Source organism: Chelonia mydas, chromosome 19 (genome assembly GCF_015237465.2).
Source record: "Chelonia mydas isolate rCheMyd1 chromosome 19, rCheMyd1.pri.v2, whole genome shotgun sequence".
NCBI classification, from domain to species: domain Eukaryota; kingdom Metazoa; phylum Chordata; order Testudines; family Cheloniidae; genus Chelonia; species Chelonia mydas.
Window position 1 is genome coordinate 19111048 of NC_051259.2, and position 20817 is coordinate 19131864.

Sequence of the window (20817 nt, forward strand, 5' to 3'; positions counted from 1 at the left end):
ATGGAAATTAGAAGGTTTCTAACCCTCAGAAGAGTGATGTTCTCAAACAGCCTCCAAACAGGAGTTGTGGGAGGAAACAACTAAATTAGCTTTAAGAGCCAGCAGGACAAATGTATGAGTGCAATTGTATGACAGGGTTGCTTATGATGGTAGTAAGCAGGGCTCAATAGCCCAGGGGCTCACTTCAAGTTCGTGTCTTATGTTCCTAAAGCTCATGCTTCAGGGTTTCAGCCAGCCACCGGCAGGGGTCAGGAAGGGAATTTTTCTTCCCAATGTATTCTGGGAGGTATATTTTATCCCCTTCCACGGAAGTATCAGGGATGGTCATGGCTGGAGATGGGACACGCTGGGGTGAGGTGGGCCAGGGCTCTGAGGGGACACCAAGCATTCTCTCTCTCAGGTGCTTGGCTGACTGGTTCTTACTCACAAGTTCAGGGTCTAACAGATCACCATATGTGGGGTCAGGAATGATTTTTTCACAGGTCAAGTTGGCAGTGTCTCTGGGGTTCTTTCGCCTTCCCCTGCAGTGTGTGGGTGCAGGTCACTTGGTGGGATTATCTAGGTATATCTCACTTAATCATTTCCCTGCCATTGCAGAGGCCTCGGGGACTGGTGCACCTCAGTCCCTCCTGTTCTCTGCTGTGGCACATAATAGTAGAGTAGTCTCCTGTGGGTCTAATTTAATTTGCTTTCATTTCCATTGCTGTGTTTGTTGTCGGGTGCTGAGTGGTGGCAGCCTTCAATGTACAGGGTCAGACTGGATGATCTAGTGGTCCATGCTGGCCTGAAACTCTGAGATGCTATGACTCTATGACATTATATTTTTATTTGCAATCATGTTGCCCATTCACCCAGATTCTTTTCCTGCTCTGCCACAGACTCTCTCTATGACCTGGGATAAGTCACTTAGTCTCACTGTGCCTCAGTTCCCCATCTGTCAAATGGGGATAAAAGCTCTGTGCTACAGGACTGTTCTGAGGATGAATGATGAGCTATTCAGAGAATATGGTAATGACGTCCATTTTGGGAAGCTGGAGAAAAATGTTCCAGAGATGAGGGTACTCCTGAATTATAGCATAAGAACAGCCCGATATTGGGTCAGACCAATGATCCATCTAGCCCAGATGGATCTTCTGACAGTGGCCTAATGCCAGGTGCTTCAGAGGGAATGATCAGAACAGGTAATCATCAGTGATCCATCCTGTCATCCAGTCCCAGCTTCTGACAGTGAGAGGGTTTAGGACACCCAGAACATACAGTGGCATCCCAGGCCATCTTGGACCTATCCTCCATGAATTTATCTAATTCTTTTTTTAACCCAGTTATACTTTGGTCTTCAACAATATCCCCTGGCAACAAGTTCCCACAGATTGACTGTGCATTGTGTGAAAGAAGTACTACCTTATGTTTGTTTTAAAGCTACTGTTTATTAATTTCATTAGGTGACCCCTAGTTCTTGTGGTTACGTGAAGCGGTAAATAACATTTCCATCTTCACTTTCTCTCCCCGCAGTCATGATTTTATAGACCTCTCTCCTATCCCCCTCACTCGTCTCTTTTCCAAGCTGAAGCAGTCTCCGTCTTTCTAATCTCTGCTCATACGGAACTTGTTCCATCTCCCTCATCATTTTTGTTGCCCTTCCCTGTACCTTTTCCAATTCTAATATTTTGAGATGGGGCAACCAGAAGTGCACGTAGTATTCAAGATGTGGGAGTACCATGGATTTGTACAGTGACATTATGATATCTTCTGTCTTACCATCTATCCCTTTCCAAATGGTTCCTAACATTTTCATAGCTTTCCATTGCACATTGAGTGGATGTTTTCAGAGAACTGTCCACAATGACTCCAAGAGCTCTTTCTTGAGTGGTAACAGCTAATTTAGACCCCATCATTTTGTATGTATGAATTAGGAATTATGTTGTCCAATGTGCAATTACTTTGCCTTCATCAACATTGACTTTCATCTGCCATTTTGTTGCCCAGGTCACCCATTTCTGTGAGAGCCATGTGTGACTCTTCACTGTCACTGTGACGGAATCCCCAGGGGCACAATCTGGAACTGTGGGACTGCTGTGTCCCTTAACTCTCCAGCCTGGGGCTGTCTCAGACAAAGCTATGCCAGTGACAAAGCAGCAAAACCCCTCCAGGCACTGTGATCACTCAGCCATCAGCATGTAGAGAGTCCCACACCCAGCTGGTGACAGAGAATCCACCAAGGCCCTTTGTAAATTGTTATAATGGGTCAAAAAGAACTAGATAAGTTCATGGAGGATAGGTCCATCAATGCTATTAGCCGGATGGGCAGGGATGGTGTCCCTAGCCTCTGTTTGCCAGAAGCTGGGAAATGGGCAACAGGGAGTGATCACTTGATGATATACCTGTTCTGTTCATTCCCTCTGGAGCATCTGGCATTGGCCACTGCCGGCAGACAGGATACTGGGCTAGATGGACCTTTGGTCTGACCCAGTATGGCTGTTCTTATGTAATAATCTTTGCTGTTAAAAATGTGCACCTTATGTTCAGTTTGAATTTTTCTAGCTTCAACTTTCAGTCATCATATTTTGTTAGACCTTTGTCTGCTAGATTGAGGACCCAATTATCACATATTTGTTCCTCATGTAGGTACTTACAAACTGTAATAAAGTCACCCCTCAGCCTCCTCTTTGTTAAGCTATATAGATTGAGCTCCTTGAGTCTCTCCTTTAATCATTCTCATGGCTTTTCTCTGAGCGCTCTCTGATTTATCAACATCATCTTTAATTGTGCGCACAAGAACTGGACACAGTATTCCTGCAGCTGTCTCACCAGTGCCAAATACAGATGTAAAATAACTTCTCTCCTCCTTCTGAAGATTCCCCTGTTTATACATCCCAGGATCACATTAACCCTTTTGACCACAGTGTCACACTGGGGGCTCATGTTCAGCTGATTATCCACCACGGCTCCCACATCTTTTTCAGGCAGTTTTCCAGGATAGAGTCTCCCATCCTGTAAGTATGGCCACATTCTTTGTTCCTAGATGTAGACATTTACATTTGGCTGTATTAAAAGAAAATTGTTTGCTTGTGCTCAGCTTACCAAAAGATCCAGATCGCTCTGTATCAATGACCTATCCGCTTCATTATTTACCACTTGCAACCAATTACTGTGCCATCTACAAACTTTATCAGTGATAGTTTTATGTTTACTTCCCAATCACTGATAAAAATATTAGATAGCGTAGGGCCAAGACCGATTCCCTATGGGACAGAAATACAAATCTGTAGCTACATCTGCCAGACTGCAAGCAGGCACGGCGGAGGACACTCCAAAAGTTTTCCGAAAGCCTCTATAGTCGACATTAGCTGGACAGTGTTGTAATACTGCACTAAGCACATTCCAGGTGAGATCCCCTCACCTGCTCTCTAGAGTCACCTCCAGCTGGGTCTCCTGCTGAGTCTCAAGCATGCCAAGGAGGCCTTGGCTGTTCAGGGAATGCTCTTCCTGAGACTCCCGCTTGTCTCAGCCATCTGCGCCTCTGCCTCCTTGTGCCCAAGGCCAGATTATTCAACATAAACTAGGGTCCAGTGGTGGGCACTTGGGCAAAAATGCCACTGAGCTCCTCACAGTATACACATGTAGCGTGCAAGTTGCTAGAAACCCTATTGCTGCCCTTTGTACTTGTATAGTTCTGCTGCAACTCCTTGGTTCTGCTCTGGCACTGGGACTAATCCTGGGAGTATCTCCCTCATTGGCTCCAACAGCCTCCGCTAAATCTGGGCATTCTGGAATCTATTGGAGAGGGGAGACTGGATGTGCTTCTCTGCCCAGCGGGAAAGGAAGTCCAGGGCACGGTTGTGGTGATGGCCTCAAAATCTGTGCACTTGCAATGAGTTCCAGTCACAGAGAGATGCTCTTAAGTGCATACCAGTAGCATGTCACAGATCCATAGTGTTTGAGGCCAGAAGGGACCGTTAGATCATCTATTTGATATCCTGAAGGTCATTAATTTCCACCAAATACCCTACACTGAAAGTGACTTCAGTTAAACGAAAGCATTTCAGTCCTCAGAAGACTAAACAGTTGTGTGCCTTGGGCATAGAATGGGAGGGGTTGAGGTGCCACCAATACCCAAGACCCTGTGATGGCAGGGAACGTGATTTCAACAGAGAGGGACCATCCAGTTCAGATTACCCCAGAGCACTGGAGAGCACATATGAAACCAGACAGGTCACTTCAAATGTGAGCAGATGCAGTGTGGAATAGAAGGGGGGGGGACCGACTGAATCAGTGAGGTTATATTGCAAAGGGGATGCATTCACGTGGATCTTCCACCAATATAACTCTCACCAAAATAGTGAAGTTGATTCCAAAGTAGTTTAATTATTTAAAGTGATGAAATAAATCCATATAGAACAATTTGTGTCTGGGTCCAAGGCAGTTTCTGCTGGAAAAAAAAGGAAAGATACTGCTGTGACTTTTGTATATAGACAAGGGCTGGGAGTGACTGAGCTTCAGGATGGAGTGACTGACAACCAGGTACTAATTTCTAAGGGACTCACCCATTCCTGTCAAAGGTTGAATCTCTCTATGGTTCACCTTTATTAGTCAATCACCCTGCCACTATTCCCCAATGCCTATCTGAGCACACACATCTCCAGCACAAGTTCAATGTAAAAGAAAAGTGACTAGGGTTTTTTTCTGCAGCAGACTAAAGCCATTAGAAAGTCAGCCAGCCCTTTCCACTTGATACTGATTCAGTAGGATCTGTTGTCTCCAAGAAAACCCTGTCTACATGGCTGCTGAGTGCATTTCCCACTGGCAGGCTGGAAATGACTGAAGTTGAGTTCACGTGCAATGCATCATGGCAACGGTTTGAAATTTTGATAGAATAATAAAACTCTCAGGAACATGCTTAACTTTAAGCTTCCTGTGATGCACAACTTGGCCAAGCCTGGACAGGATTTTCACAGGGAGAGTAGAATGCACCTTTCAGGCCCTGGTACTACCTGCTGACAAGGTTCAACTCTCTACTCCAAACCCCTGAGGCACATGAGCTCTTCCAAACAAGCTGAGAGTTGATCCAGATAAGACTGAGATGAGATTGGTGGGCTGGGGCAAGCAGAGATAATTTCTGTAATGGAGGGTGTGTGCCTCCTTGGGGTGATTTGGTTTGCAGTCTGGGCATCTGGTTAGCCTCTCTGCTGCCTCTAGGTCAAGGAGCAGCTACAACCAAGTTGATCATTTTCCATGTAAGACAGCGAGGAGGCAACACCTGCCTTTATCACTTGAATCTCAGGCTACATCTACACTAGAGCTTACCGCTGCTGCTGAGCCTCTGTCAGATCTCTCATGTAGCCCGCTCTCTGCAGTAGAGCTCTCCCATCAACATAATTAAACCACCCCCAACGAGCAGCAGGTGAAGCTCTCCCATGACATAGCACTGTGCACACGACCACTTATGCCAGTGTAACATAAGTAGGATAGTGTAGCCATGGCCTCAGACACTGACCTGCTCTCTGCATGGGGCTACCTCTCAAATTCTTCCAGAAACTGCAGTGTTCAGAATCCGTTGCTCACCTGCTAGCAACGTCTCTTTACAGGTGTATATTGAACTGGCTGCCTGTTGGTTTCTGGTTTGATTTTAAGAAATCTAAAATGAACTCAGTGGCCTGGGAGCTGCCTATCATGACACACTGCCACACCTGCAGTCAATGGAGGTGCCTGAGCTGGAGTCCCATTAGGATAAGAGGGGGCAACTGGCAGGACCTCTCCACCAGGGACCTGGGCCCTTGGAATTCCCTTCCCCATGGTCCATAAAAGCTCAAGTTTGTTAACCTTGAGGGCTAGGTAGTGTTGGTGTGGGACTCTGGTTCGGATTGCGTGGGGAAGCTAAATTCTTAAATTTATTTTGTTGCTTGTTATTTCTTTGTATTTGATGTGGGGTAATTGATGGGTGTGTTTATTAATTCGTGTCTTTTTAAAAGATTGCCCAGAGCCCCAGAGTGTTGGATGGGTACTTTTTAATGTATTGCACTATAGTACAAATTCAAATAAAATAAAATAAACAAACTAGTCATGTAATAAGAGCAAAAGTCCTCTCATGAATCAGTAACTGCTTAAAAGCTGGGAAACAAAATGAAGGAATAAATGGCCCGTTTTCACAATGGAAAGTGGTAAATAGCAGAATCTCCCAAGAATCTGTACTGGGGCCTGTGCTGTTCAACATATTCATGAATGGTCTGGAAAAAGGAGTAAACAGTGAGGTAGCAAAGTTTGCAGATGATACTAAATTACTCAAGATAGTTAAATCCAAAACTGAGTGCAAAGAGTTTCAAAGGGATCTCACAAAACTGAGTAACAAAATGACAAATGAAGGTTAGCATTGATAAGTGTAAAGTAATACACAGTGGAAAACCTAATTCCAGCTATACATCCAAAACGATGGGGTCTCAATTAGCTGTTACCATTTAAGAAAGAAATCCTGGCGTCATTGTGGGTAGCTCTCTGAAAACACCGCTCAATGTGCAGCAGCAGACAAAAAAGCGAACAGAATGTTAGGAACCATTAGGAAAAAAAGATATATAAGAATTGGACCAGGTACAGAGAAGGGAAACATAAATGACTGGTGGTATAGAACAACTTCCATATGAGGAGAAGTTTAAAAAACTGCGATTATTCATTTTAAAAAGAAACGACTAAGGGGGGGTATCATACAGGTCTATAACATAATAAATGATATGGAGAAGTGAATAGGGGAAGTGTTGTTTATCCTTTCATATAATACAATTACAAACACTTCCTTTTATTTGTTTTAAACCTGCGGCTCATTAATTTCATTTGGTGGCCCCTAGTTCTTATATTATGGGAACAAGTAAATAACTTTTTCTTATCCACTTTCTCCACACCACTCATGATTCTATATACCTCTGTCATACCCCCCTTAGTCTCCTCCTTTCAAGCTGAAAAAGTCCTAGCCTCTTAAATCTCTCCTCATATGGGACCTGTTCCAAACCCCTAATCATTTAGTTACCCTTTCCTGAAACCTTTTCTAATGCCTGTATATTCTTTTTTGAGATGAGGAGACCACATCTGTACGCAGTATTCAAGATCTGGGGGTACCATGGATTTATATAAGGGCAATAAGATATTCTCCGTCTTATTCTCTATCCCTTTTTTAATGATTCCTAACATCCTGTTCGCTTTTTTGACTGCCGCTACACACTGCGTGGACTTCTTCAGAGAACTATCCACGATGACTCCAAGATCTTTCTCCTGATTAGTTGTAGCTAAATGAGCCCCCATCATATTGTATGTATAGTTGGGGTTATTTTTTCCAATGTGCATTACTTTACATTTATCCACATTAAATTTAATTTGCCATTTTGTTGCCCAATCACTTAGTTTTGTGAGATCTTTTTGAAGCTCTTCACAGTCTGCTTTGGTCTTAACTATCTTGAGCAGTTTAGTATCATCTGCAAACTTTGCCTCCTCACTGTTTACCCCTTTCTCCAGATCATTTATGAACAAGTTGAATAGGATTGGTCCTAGGACCCTTGGGGAACACCACTAGTTACCCCTCTCCATTCTGAAAATTTACCATTTATTCCTGCGCTTTGTTCCCTGTTTTTTAACCAGTTCTCAATCCATGAAAGGATCTTCCCTCTTATCCCATAACGCAGTGGTTCTCAAACTTTTGTACTGTTGACCTCTTTCACATAGCATGCCTCTGAGTGCGACCCCCCCCCCCTTATAAATTAAAAACACTTTTTATATATTTAACACCATTATAAATGCTGGAGGTAAAGCGGGGTTTGGGGTGGAGGCTGACAGCTGGCGACCCCCCATGTAATAACCTTGTGACCCCGAGGGGTCCCAAACCCCAGTTTGAGAACCCCTGCCATAGGGTGACCAGACAGCAAGTGTAAAAAATCGGGACAGGGAGTGGGGGGGTAATAGGAGCCTATACAAGAAAAAGACCCAAAAATTGGGACTGTCCCTATAAAATCGGGACATCTGGTCATCCTATTACCTCATGACAACTTAATTTACGTAAGAGCCTTTGGTGAGGGACTTTGTCAAAGGCTTTCTGGAAATCTAAGTACACTATGTCCACTGGATCTCCCTTGTCCACGTGGTTGTTGACCCCTTCAAAGAACTCTAGCTCAGTGGTTTGAGCATTGGCCTGCTAAACCCAGGGTTGTGAGTTCAATCCTTGAGGGGGCCATTTAGGGGTCTGGGGCAAAAATTGGGGATTGGCCCTGCTTTGAGCAGGGGGTTGGACTACTTGACCTCCTGAGGTCCCTTCCAACCCTGATATTCTATGAAGTCAGAGTAGGGACATGGTGTTATCTAATAGATTAGTAAGACATGATCTCCCTTTACAGAAACCATGTTGACTTTTGCCCAACAATTTATGTTCTTCTATGTGTCTGACAATTTTATTCTTTACTATTGTTTCAACTAATTTGCCCGGTACTGACGTTAGACTTTAAAAAGGGCTTTAGAGGTGATCCTGGCTATTACAGACCGATAAATATTGGTGTTACATTAGCTATCTTCCAGTCATTGGGTACAGAAGCTGATTTAAAGGACAGGTTACAAACCATAAATAATAGTTCTGCAATTTCACATTTGAGTTCTTTCAGTTTTGAGTGCTCTCCCTTTGCATGGTGCAGGTGGAACAAAGGGAGCAGAGACCAACAGCAAATCCCTAGCTAGGGATACCAAGTGAATAGAGGGAGTGGCTAGAGCAGGACATACTTTGGCAATCCTCAGCTGGCAAAAGGTCCCTTGTGGACCACAGTCAACTGGTTCAGGTTAGAGCAGGCCCATGCTGCCTACTCCAACCTGCACCTAAGGCCAAGCAGAGAATCAGGGTGGTACAACTTGCTTCCTGATTCCCTGCCCCTTTCCTGTTACATCAGCACAAACAATGCATCAGAGAATCTGGTCCTATAACTGCTCTCCTGGGACCGTTGAGAGTGCCTCTTCCTGGCCTAGGTTTGTTATTGCTAGCTGCACATGAGCACTCTTCAGCTTGAGCCTGGGTGTGCAACAGCTGTAGACCCACTCCTGCTTCAGGGTTTTCAAGCCCCCCTAGCAGTCCCATTCCTTCTCCTCACCCTGTTCCTTGAAAAGTGTCATGTCAGCTTCTGAGAAATGTTTTAGCAATCAGCTCCCTGATAAAAACAAACGTTGTGTTTGCTAATACTAATAAGAGTTGTTTTTCATTTATTTTTATAACTAACCCATGCACTAGTCTTTTAGAGCTATGGAAAATTTTAAAAAAAGAGATATTTTAACTCTTTCAAACCTTCAACTGCTGGGCTGATTTAGTTGCAATTTTACAGAAAATGAAATCTATACTGTCTGGATATTCTCTCCTCACAAAGGTACAGATTTAATTTTCTATAATGTTACAAATAAAATCTTTTGCTAACTTAGGAGTTTGAAGAAGTTCTAACTATTAGAGGTAGCGCTAACAAAATATTGTACATAGGCTCGTTAAGGGAAAAACTTGAAAATAACCAAGATGTTAGCATTGTTTGTCACAGTTGTTTTCATTTATGTCACCACAAGCACATGTATAAAATTCTACACCTCAAAAAGTTTAAGGGGCAGAAATATGTGGAAAAAAAGTTAGAAAATGTTGAGGTTACAAAGAGAAGAAATTGAATGGTAGGAACGATCACAATTAAGTTTGCCTACCAAAAATAATGTGAAGATCCCCACAGCTTCTGTCTCATTATCTAAGTATTTCTCCATCTTCCACACACGCCGCTCAGTCAGTGCACAGAATGAGGCAGAGGTTCTGCGGAAATAATAGTATAAGATTATGTAATTAAATACTGTCACTGTGCAAATGCACAAGAGGGCAGAGTTACCGTGATACAGGCGTCCTCAGTTCTGGCATTCCCTGACATGCTTTCCGACCGTCATAGCTCTTAACACTGTGTCTTGGGGTTTATTTGGTTTATTATTATTATTACTGGTGCTGTTTATTTCCCTGGTAAGTCTCTACTGTGGAAGAATTTGCTGACCACAAGAGAATACCATCTTGCAAACCACGTTTGTTCTCCCAGTGAGTGCTTGCAGTGTGTAGGGAACGCGGCAGGGCACGCTATGTGCACCCTGAAAGAAAATTAAATAGGCAACTTCTTAGAGGGAAAATCCCAGTGACTGCAGGGCAGCTCGGGGCCTGTGCCTGGGGCAGGGACTGTGGAGAGACATTATTTTAACCACCTCGAACCGGGCGCAAGTCCAGCAGGGTTCCCCAGGCCAAGGAAAGGCTCATGCCCAGACCAGGCTCTGCCTCCCTACACAACTCCCCGGGGCAGTCCTGGGGCCCGGCCGGGCGGCAGGGGCTGGTTACCGGCCCCAGCAGCCCGCGGCTCTCGCTGGCCAAGGGCCGGGTTCTCAGCTTTGGCCGGACCTATTCCTGGCGGTGTCCCCGCGTGACCTGCCCCGTAATTCAAGACTGATCTTTAAAGCCCGGAGACTCGCGGGCAATTCCGGCGGGCTGCCCCCGGCTCGCTCGGGCGGCGCCCCGCTCCCCGCCCCGGCAAAGCCCCGCAGCAGGACCAGCCGCGGCGCCCCGCTCCGGGCCCGCCCGCCCCCGCTCCGGGCCCGCCCGGGAAGCCAGCGCCCCCCGCCCCGCGGCTCCCCTGACGTCAGGCCGCCAGCCCGGGCTGGTCCCCGCCTCTCATTGTCAGGAGCCCGAGCCCGAGCCCGGAGCCAGCGGGCTGCTGCCGCCGCGGAGCCCCAGGCGGCGAGAGGCGGGACCCGGCTGCCTGGCAGGAGGCTCCGTGCCCGGGACTCGGGCAAGTTCCCGGCGGGACGCGGGCTCGGGGTCTGCGGGGAGCCGCGGGGAGCGGGCCGGGTCCCGGGGGAGCCCGGCCCGGCCCGGGGCGGGGCGCGGGAGGCGCTGGCTTTGTTCGCGGGGCCAGCGGCAGCCCTGGCGGGGCAGGGGGAGCCGGCGCGAAGGGCGCGGGGCGGCGGGGCCCCCCGGCGGTTGCTTTGTTCGGGAGACTCCTCCGGAGTCGGGGCTGGAACTTCTGGGCGCAGCTCCCCGCCGAGCCCCGCGCTCCGAGCCCGCCCGCCAGCCGCCCACATGCGGCCGGGCCGGGGGCCGCGGCGTTTCCGTGCGGGGCCGGGGACAGCTGCAGCCCCGCAGGGAGCGTGAGCCCGGCGGGTCCCCGCGCCAGGCGCAGCAGCTGGCAGGCGAGCTCTCCTAGCGCCGTTTCCTTGGCCGGGGAGACGGGGCTGCGGTAATGTTGACTCAGAAATCCCAGCGCCCTTTCGTTTGGTGTTTGCAATAGACTCCGGAGCACGCACAGGGGCCAAACAAAGTCCCTGCGGTTTGCGCAAAAGTCCTCGCACTGGGGGGTTCCATGGAGGTCGAGTTAACTCGCGGTGTGAATGGAAAATGGTCTCCCGCTGTTGGGTCTTTTACTGAGGAGGAAAAAAGGAAAGGAGGACTTGTGGCACCTTAGAGACTAACCAATTTATTTGAGCATAAGCTTTGGTGAGCTACAGCTCACTTCATCGGCTGCATGCTGTGGAAAGTGTAGAAGATCTTTTTATACACACAAAGCATGAAAAAGGAGGAGGGTGGTTTAAGCGGAACGTTCACAATTTTTAATGGAAAAATCTCCAGTGCGCTGGTTGAATGGTTAAATGCGGGAACAAGTAGAGAATTCTTCTGCGTCAGACATAATTATTTTGATCAGAACCTTCTCCAGGGCAGATCGGTTTTTGCTCGGTTTACTCCGAGGAATTTTCCAAGTTTCTAAAACGAAACCATTTTCCTGACCATGCAGACGTAAACGGCAAATAGTGAACAGAGGCTTCCTGATCAAGCTTGGAGTTGTTTCACCCACCATGATCTTTGACTGATCCAGGCTGTTGTTTGCAGGAGTCCGCCAATGGCTTCTGCTTTCCTTAAATACTCAGAGCATTTTCTCACTTGGTTAGCAGCAGTTTGTTAGCCGAGGGGCAGCTCTGTTACTTCAGAGCAAATGTGTTTAGTACAGTATAGGCATCAGAAACATATGTGCACGTTGTCCTAGGAGATCTCAGCATAGCCCTGTTTTAGAGGTATTCTGGAACTGGCCCGTGTCTGGTTTTCAAGACTTTCAGCAATTTCTGTAGAATTCATTAAACCTTTTTGTAACCAACAAAGTTTAATATAACATGAAATTCATTAACAGGCATTCTGTCCTTGTAATGCCCAATTACAATGCCTTGTAATGTGTCGGATTATGTTGTCTCTCTGGTTTTTGTTGTTGTTCTATTCTAGTTTTATTAGGTGCCCTGAGACCCAGGCATGGGCACCCTGTAAATAAATTTTCCCGTTGTTTTATTATTATCCCCACTTAATATTACCTTTTCCAATAGCTCTGTATTCATCTGAATTCCCCCGCACACTCGTCGTTCGCTTAGTAATACCTGAATAATACCACCTTTAATAAGACCAGTTTCAGGTTTATATTTTATTTTTATTTCAGCTTTTCTGATTTTCCAGAGTTGAGGCTTACTTTGAAAATACTTGAGGGCTTTGCCTTACTTTCCCCCATCCTAAAATCTTGTGGGAAGACTGTGATTTTAATATTGGAACACTGATCACATTTCTTCCTTCTTTTTCTGTTCCCATTTATAATTCTTCCTGAGGTGCTGCATTTATCGTTTCCAAGTGGTGATTGCTGGTATTTGTGTTTTAATGTTTGTGGAGCCCTTGCAGAGGGGATATTTCTCCACAATGGTAAGACACTTTAATTGCAAACTTGCATTTTTCTTATGCCAAATCTCAAACATCTAAACCAGTTAAGCCAGTTTAAGGAGACCCAGATCAACCAATAAATACATTAGAACTAGGCTTGGAAGGATTAGATTTTAATCTGTAAATGTCAGGAGTAGTTAATTTCTCCTTGCTTACCAAACCACTGAAAAAATTAATAATTGAAATGTACATAGATAATACGAGTTTTTAAACATCACTTTGATGTGTGTGGATGTACATGAACATCTAGCGAACAGTTGAAGATGCTTAAAATGACACATTTAGTTCTGAACTATTCTATAGCACTGGAGTTGCATCAGGCCACCAGAGCCCAGGGAAGACGTACGTTTCTGAGCCATACCTATATGTTTGTTTTGAAGTTATACACCTTTGCTTTGATCATCTGGGATGAGGAAAGGGTTACAGCATTTATCAGTACTTGTACAATATGCAAATGACCACACTTTGGTTAAAAATGGTCCTCAGCCACTGAAAGCATATGAATTTACATAATCTGTGTATGGATAATCTAAGTGTCTCCGTTGTGAGATAGATAGGGCCCTGCCAAATTCACAGCCATGAAAAATGTGTCATGAACTGTGAAATCTGCTAGCCTTACTTCTGCGCTGCTGCCTTCCGAGCTGGGCAGCTGGGGAGTGGTGGCTGCTGACTGAGGGCCCAGCTCGGCAGGCAGCAGTGCAGAAGTCAGGGTGGCAATGCCATGCCAGGCCATCCTGACTTCTGTGCTGGTGCTGGCAGTGGCTCTGCCTTCAGAGCTGGACTCCCAGGCTGCAGCCGCCACTCTCCGGCTCCACAGTCCTGAAGGCAGCGCCGCCAGCAGCCGCGGTGCAGAATTAAGGGTAGCCGTACCGCAAGCCCCCCTACAGTAACCTTGCGACTCCCCCCCAACTCTTTTTTGGGTCAGAACCCCTAAAATAGCACTTTCAGATTTAAATAGCTAAAATCATGAGATTTACAATTTTTTAAAATCCTGTGACCGTGAAATTGACCAAAATGGACCATGAATTTGGTAGGGCCCTAGAGACAGGCCATTGCTGTCAGAATTCTCTGTAGGTATGCCCACAATAAAGATGACTGTATTAATGTCTGACCTCTTCCCCACTCTGTCATCCTTACTTAGGTATTAATAACTGTTCTTAGAGAGAATGAGGGGTAGGCAGGCTAAGCCTTCCAGAAGAGATAAGGAAGAGTCAGAAGAAGAAAGATTTAGAAAACTAGGGTTGATGTATTTTGGGGAGCATCTGGTAGAAGTTCTGAGTGCAAGGATTCCTAGCAATAAATCATACACAGAGGTGGCAGGTGGAAACCACAAAGCACGGGGTTCCTTGTTCACTCCGTAATAGCTATTTCCTGGACTGAGAAGCCCTTCCACCTTCATAGCTCATTTAGGCCAGGGCATGTTTATTGCTTCATTAACACCCTCAAGTTATCATTAACAGTTTTATTTCTGAATACTTCTACGATGGATGCATTTTAAATAAATAATAAGTAGCAATGGAGGGTTCACCTTTGAAAATTTCCTGATAGTGCAAATTTGTTAATTAAAATTGGGGAAAATGTTTGAAAAGAAATACCAGTGTTTATAGAAAGAAAAGGAGTATTTGTGGCACCTTAGAGACTAACCAATTTATTTGAGCATAAGCTTTCGTGAGCTACAGCTCACTTCATCGGATGCATAGTCCACAGTATGCATCCGATGAAGTGAGCTGTAGCTCACGAAAGCTTATGCTCAAATAAATTGGTTAGTCTCTAAGGTGCCACAAGTCCTCCTTTTCTTTTTGCGAATACAGACTAACACGGCTGTTACTCTGAAACCTGGCTAAAGTTAGGCGGCTAAATAAGTGGCCTGATTCCTAAAAGTGCTGAGCACCGGCAGCTCCTACGAAGGTCAAGGGCATTTGTGGTACTCGGCACCTTTGAAAATCAGGCCGCTTATTTAAGCGACTAAATATGAACTTAAGTGCCTAACTTTAGCCACCCAAATTTCACAATTTTGGCCTTAACCTCTCTGTGTCTTTGGCCTTTTTTACACTGAGATTTCAGCTACTGTAGACCAGATAAACTGCTATAAACCACAATTTGTCCGGCTTTTCCTTAGCCCTGCTTGGAGGTCGTCCTCATCAGTAGGGCCCTACCAAATTCATGGTCCATTTTGGTCAATTTCACTGTCAGAGGATTTTAAACATCCTAAATTTCATCATTTCAGCTGTTTAAATCTGAAGTTTCAGTGTGTTGTTTTAGGGGTCCTGACCCAAAAAAGAGTTATGGGGGGGTGGCTGCAAGGTTACTGTAGGGCAGGTTGCAGTACGGCTACCCTTACTGCTGCTGGCAGCGGCGCTGCCTTCAGAGCTGGGCGGCTGCAGAGCGGCGGCTGCTGGCCGGGAATCCAGCTCTGAAGGCAGGGCCCCCTCCTGCAGCAGCGCAGAAGTCAGGATGGCAGGGTACGGGATTGCCACCCTTATTCGGCGCTGCTGCTGGCGGGGCGCTGCCTTCAGAGTTGGGCATCCAGCCAACAGCTGTCGTCCTCCGGTCACCCAGCTCTGAAGGCAGCGCAGAAGTAAGGGTGGCAATACCTTGACCCTCCCCCCCCCATAACCTTGTGACACCCTCCCCCCGCCCCCCCCGCAACTCCCTTTTGGGTCAGGACCCCCAATTTGAGAAACGCTGGTCTCCCCGTGAAACCTGTATAGTATAGGGTAAAAGCACACAAAAGACCATATTCACGGGGGGACACCAGATTTCACAGTTTGTGACACATCTTTTCATGGCCGTGAATTTGGTAGGGCTGTAATCATCGGCGATCCCTCGATTCAATGATGATCTCTACCGCAGATTTACATATGGGTCCTGAGATGACTTAGGAGTCCAGTCCTGGAACCACACCTCCACCCACAGTAAGTGGAGACATTTCCTGGTGGGTCAGCTGCCTGCTGGGAGAAAGTTCTTTTCCCTTCCCCCCCCCCTTTTCAGCTTTGAGGGCAAGGCGCTTCTTCTTGAAGCGGGCCACTGCCTGATGGAGGATGTGGCGCTATTGAGTTCAGTTGGTGGCTTGCTCCTCCCAGCTTGTGGTGTCCACCGCAGTTTTCTTGAGACGCGCTTTGTGTCTCTTTGTAGCATTTCCTCTGACCACCACAAGATCTCTGACCACGGGTGAGCTGAGAGTAGAGGACTTGTTTTGGGGAGAGTCTGGCATCCGCACATAATGTCCAGCCCAGCAGAGTTCGTGCATGAGGATCATTGCTTCAGTGATGGTGACATTGCTTAAGTGAGGATGCTGGCATTAGTGCGGTGATCTTGCCACTTGATGCGAAAGATCTTCTGGAGGCATCGTTAGTGATACCTCTCCAGACTCTAGAGGTACTGTCAGTAGGTCACCCAGGTTTCATTGCCATAAAGGATGGAAGTAGAGTAAGATTCACTGATGCAAATGGCAGCTTTGCTCATCTGCACTAGAGGTTTGCACTGATGCAGACACACCCCAATGTAGACAGGGAATCCATTTCCTATCTGTAAAATGGAGCTAACTTGCCTGTCTCAAACATTGTGAAGCTGCTTTAACTAATGTTTGCAAAGCACTTCGATTCTCAGATGGAAGGAGCTGCTAGAAAGCAGCAAAGTATTATTATAATAATGGGATGAAAATAGTATCATTTGATTAGAACATTTATCTTTGGTAGTTGGGTATAATACTAAAATCAGCACATCAACCAATCTGTAGACAAGAGTGACACGTTTCAGTTGTACTCACTGCAGGATGAGCATATGAGGACCGCTAGTTCCATGCACTAGAGCATTGGGATAACTCTCCAGGTTGTACTCAGTCTCTGAAGTTCATTATGTTATTGTACAAAGAACCATCCTAGGACAGAACTTGGATCAGATATTTATTGGGTTAAGAAGGCCAGGGCAAGGCTGCCAAAGTATTGACCTGTCAAATGTAACAAAATATCCATCAATAGGTGTGTGTTCATATAAGATATGCTAGACAGGTTCACAGCTGGTGTAAAGTGGCATATTTCTCTCGATTTCAATGGAGCAGAGGTGATTTACATTATCTGAGAATATGGCCCTAAGTTTGTAAACTTGGTTTCATTGCCCAGTTGCAGTATTTCAATTTACTACTTATGTTGTTACAGCTTTAGACAGTCTCTGCTATTTGGGCAAGTTTTCTGTTGTTCTGAAAAGCATATCCTTTGTGTTCGCTGACTTTTCTATACTAAAGCTGTTTACTATAATGTTGCATTAACATAGCTGTTTGCATATTGTTAAATAAAGGGGAAAAAACCACAAAACTAAATTGAAAAGGGAGAGAGAGAGAGAATAAATGCACGTGGTCAGTTTGTGCCAAATCAATCTGGGAGCAGCACTGGGGTTTGGATTCATTTACTAGCTTTGACCACTTATACGCTCCACTTGTCCACCTCAAAAAGCTGTACCAATATTAACCAGTAAATTCTCACAATTGCCCTGAGGCACCTAAGTATCATTAGCCACATTTTGTAGCTGGGAAGACTGAGGCAGGTAAAATGACTTATCCAAGGCCACAGAAAGAGTCTGTGTGAGAGCCAGGGTTAGAATTCAAGAGTTCCCAGTTCCCGGTCACTAGCTCATGCCTCCAGATTTGTGAAGGGTTGGCACAAAAACTGATCACTTAAATCCCTGTGGAAGAGAACAGAATTTTTATGATTCAGCTGAACTTTGGAAAATTGGCATCTGCCAACATAGACCATGGCAGCATTACTATCTGCCCATACATGTTGGCTTACTTGTCTGTGCCACCATGTTGCTTTCCTTGTGACTTCGAACAGCACAGTATCATTCTTGCCAGCATAGATTGATGCATGTGCCAAGCACAGTTCTGCTTTTGCACAACTGCCAACCCTGTGGGGCAGAAGCACCCAGCCTTGCCCAGCTCTCTGCATGTAGATCCCAATCCCCTGTGGGCAAGGGAAGAGAGAGCAATGCTGCAGGGCTTACATCTCCCACTCTTTCATGCCTCTCGGGACCACGGGTAATGTGTGGTGTTTTTGCCCCTTCCAGCCATGATGGGGACAGTTTGGGCTTTAGTCTGTTTAATCAATCATCCGTATACCAACACATGCATCCAAACAGCTGTAACTGTGAACTTACTTCGCCAATTGTTTTCAGAGCAATAGATTTTTTTAAAGGCCAGAAGGAACCAGTATGGCCTTCTAGGGCTAGGCTGATCCCTTGCCTAACACAAGCAGGAGAACCTCACTCAGTATCAAACTTACCTGTCAACAGGCCTTCATTGAGGACTATCCACACACTATGTTTGAAGTTTTAAATTTCAACCCTTTTTTGTGTTATGTGAACAAAAGTGAAACTTTTTTTTTTAAATTGGAAAAGTTATTAATTGTTTTGGGTTTTGTCATGATCACTTAGTTCAGAAATGGCTGGACAGATTTTGTTCATTCTTCCTAAAAACTGCTTTAGGGGTGGGCCCAAAACTTTTAGTGAATAAGGAATATTTCTGAGCAAGGAATGAGCACCTATAAGGGATGGTTCGAATGACAGGGCCTTCTCAACTTTACTGTAGTATTCAGTACTGAGACTCCTGCCACCTAGGCAGTTTGCTCAGTTGGTTCTGTGTTTTCTTGTGTAACTTCTTCTTTTACAATGGGTTCTAAAGAATTATTAAGTATTAGGTTCTCAGCTAGTAGAGGGGATGGTATGATATTTCCTATCATGGCATGTGGCCCAGCTGTGACTGCTAGTAGCAAATATTTCCAACGGCTGGTGATGGGACACTAGATGGGGAGGGCTCTGAGTTACTACAGTGAATTCTTTCCCAGGTGTCTGGCTGCTGAGTCTTGCCCACATGCTCAGGGTATAACTCATTGCCTTATTTGAGGTTGGGAAGGAATTTTTCCCCAGGTTACATTGGTAGAGACACTGTGCGGGGCGGGGGTTGCCTTCCTCTGCAGCATGGGTCTCTTACTGGTTTGAACTAAAGTCAATGGTGGATTGGATTCTCTGTAATTTAAAGTCTTTAAATCATAATTTGAGTACTTCAGTAACTCACACAGAGGTTCTGGGTCTATCACACCAGTGGGTGGGTGAGGTTCAGTGGCCTGTACTGTGCAGGAGGTCAGACTAAAAGGTCAGAAGGGACCATTGTGATCATCTAAAGTCTGAGAGTCTAGTTAAAAAGGCATCTCCCTACCTAACTAGGTGAGAGAAGTCTAAATGCAGGTAGGATACACCGTTGAGCAGAGAGATCAACAAAATTTCTTTTTTTTTTTTTTTTTTAAATTAAATGTTTCACTTTAAAAATAATTTTATGTTACATAATCTGGACAATTCAAATTGACTAAAATTTGCTTAACGATACCTATCAAGGGCTCATCAGAGGGTAACTCTCTGTTTTAGCATTTTTTTCAGCTCTGTCATGTTATGCTGCATTCAGCAGAACATCTTAGAATTCTGAATAACAGATTTTGCTGCAGTGCTGCATGTTCATGACAGGCTGCAACTGGACCTGTCCTGCTTTGTTTTCACATTAACTCTTAATGGTGTAAATTGTTTTCATGCATACAGTCTGAATCCTAAAACCGAGAAGTAGTAAGTGGCTTCCTTGTCTGGATGTGTTGAAAAACATGCCATACAGTTTCTAAAGCCAAGAAGATACCGCAGAGACTGAAAGCCTGAGCTGATCATCTGATTCCATTGCAGCACTTTCAGCTGGCTCGTGTTGTGAGGTCCCTGTGCCTCATGTGGGTGTGTAATGGGTTACCTTAAAGGGAAAATATGATGAAACTGCTTCAAGGACTTGTTGGTACATGTGATACATTAGTGAAACATACCAGAGGAGAGAGAAGATTCCTGAACTAGTATTTGGAGCAGAACTGAGAAATCATTCATTCCCTGTGTCAAGTGAATCATTTGCAAATGTCTGTTTCAAAGTGGAGGAAAAACTGTCCTCCACTTTAAAACTAAATAACGTTAATGTAGCATTAATATCAAGAATTTAAACACTCAGCAGAAATGGAATCCTAATGCGAAGGTCCCCACAGCAAAGTTAACTCAGCTACATGGCATCTTTGTGCGTAGTATTTTGGAATACAGTTCATGCTGTGAAATGCAGAGAATGCCTTAGTCTGGGTGCAACATAGGAGATTTAATGTTTCTGTAGGAAGTTTGTCTTTAAAATGTCTCAGGTTTTATGCATTTAGAGTTGCAGCCTTAATACTCCCTTTGTGTAACTTGTGCACTGGGCAGGGAGTACCAACATAAGGTTCTGCTTGGAGTGAAGCATCTTCAGTGTCTGGGGAAATACCCTTAACACAGGTTTCAGAGTAGCAGCCGTGTTAGTCTGTATTCACAAAAAGAAAAGGAGTACTTGTGGCACCTTAGAGACTAACCAATTTATTTGAGCATAAGCTTTCGTGAGCTACAGCTCACTTCATTGGATGCAACCCTTAACACAGGTATTGCAGGAGAGAAATCCTCAAGCCAGATCTGCGCTGCTGGAGACAAACCACAAAGGTGGCCAAAAGGGATGAAAGCTGTGAGGGTCTGTCAGAGGGGTAAGATTTGCTGTCCCATGGAGAGGATGAGGGATGTGGTCTTCTTAACCCTTGGATGCCAAGTCTCATGACATGGACAGCAAATTTATTTCCTAGAAACAGTGTATCTAACAGAGATGCAGGGCTATCCAGTAGACCCTGGAACACTAGCTCCAGAGATCTCTGTCCTCCCAGCTGCCTGGCACCACTGCCAGAGTTTCCCCTGCCCACCAGTGACCTTGGGAATCCTACAGAAGGGGAGTGCCACAGACTGGAAGGGGCTCTGTACTGGCTGATGGAGAGATAATACATAACACATTTATTCTGGTAGTGTCTAAGGACAAACCAAGAATGGGGACACATTGTGCTAGATTCTGTACAAACACCCTCTGCCCTGTCCTTTCCCCTATGGTGTTTCTATTACTTGTTACTCTGCTGCCTGGTCTCTGACACACCCATTGTTCCTCCTCCGGTCTTTGTCCTGATTCCTGGGCCGAGAGTCAC

General features: G+C 45.5%; 1 protein-coding gene and 1 long non-coding RNA gene across 6 annotated transcripts in view; one reads left to right on the forward strand and one right to left on the reverse strand.

Moving 5' to 3' along the window:
* Positions 1-4345: 4345 nt before the first annotated feature.
* LOC122463317 lies at positions 4346-10555 on the reverse strand. 2 transcript variants are annotated; one of them, XR_006286559.1, is made up of 3 exons: positions 10228-10555; positions 9694-9796; positions 4346-4426 (listed from the first exon to the last, which is right to left on the reverse strand). It is a non-coding gene; the product is annotated as an uncharacterized LOC122463317 (long non-coding RNA). The 2 variants fall into 2 exon arrangements; XR_006286558.1 differs by having other exon boundaries at positions 4346-4429.
* A 115-nt stretch (positions 10556-10670) lies between these two features.
* LUZP1 (leucine zipper protein 1) overlaps positions 10671-20817 on the forward strand; it is a 71758-nt gene continuing 61611 nt past the window's right edge. For all 4 annotated transcript variants that reach the window (XR_006286557.1, XM_043532191.1, XM_043532189.1 and 1 more), the window contains exon 1: positions 10671-10805. The gene's annotated coding sequence lies outside the window, so the exon portion shown is untranslated. The remainder of the gene's footprint in view (positions 10806-20817) is intronic.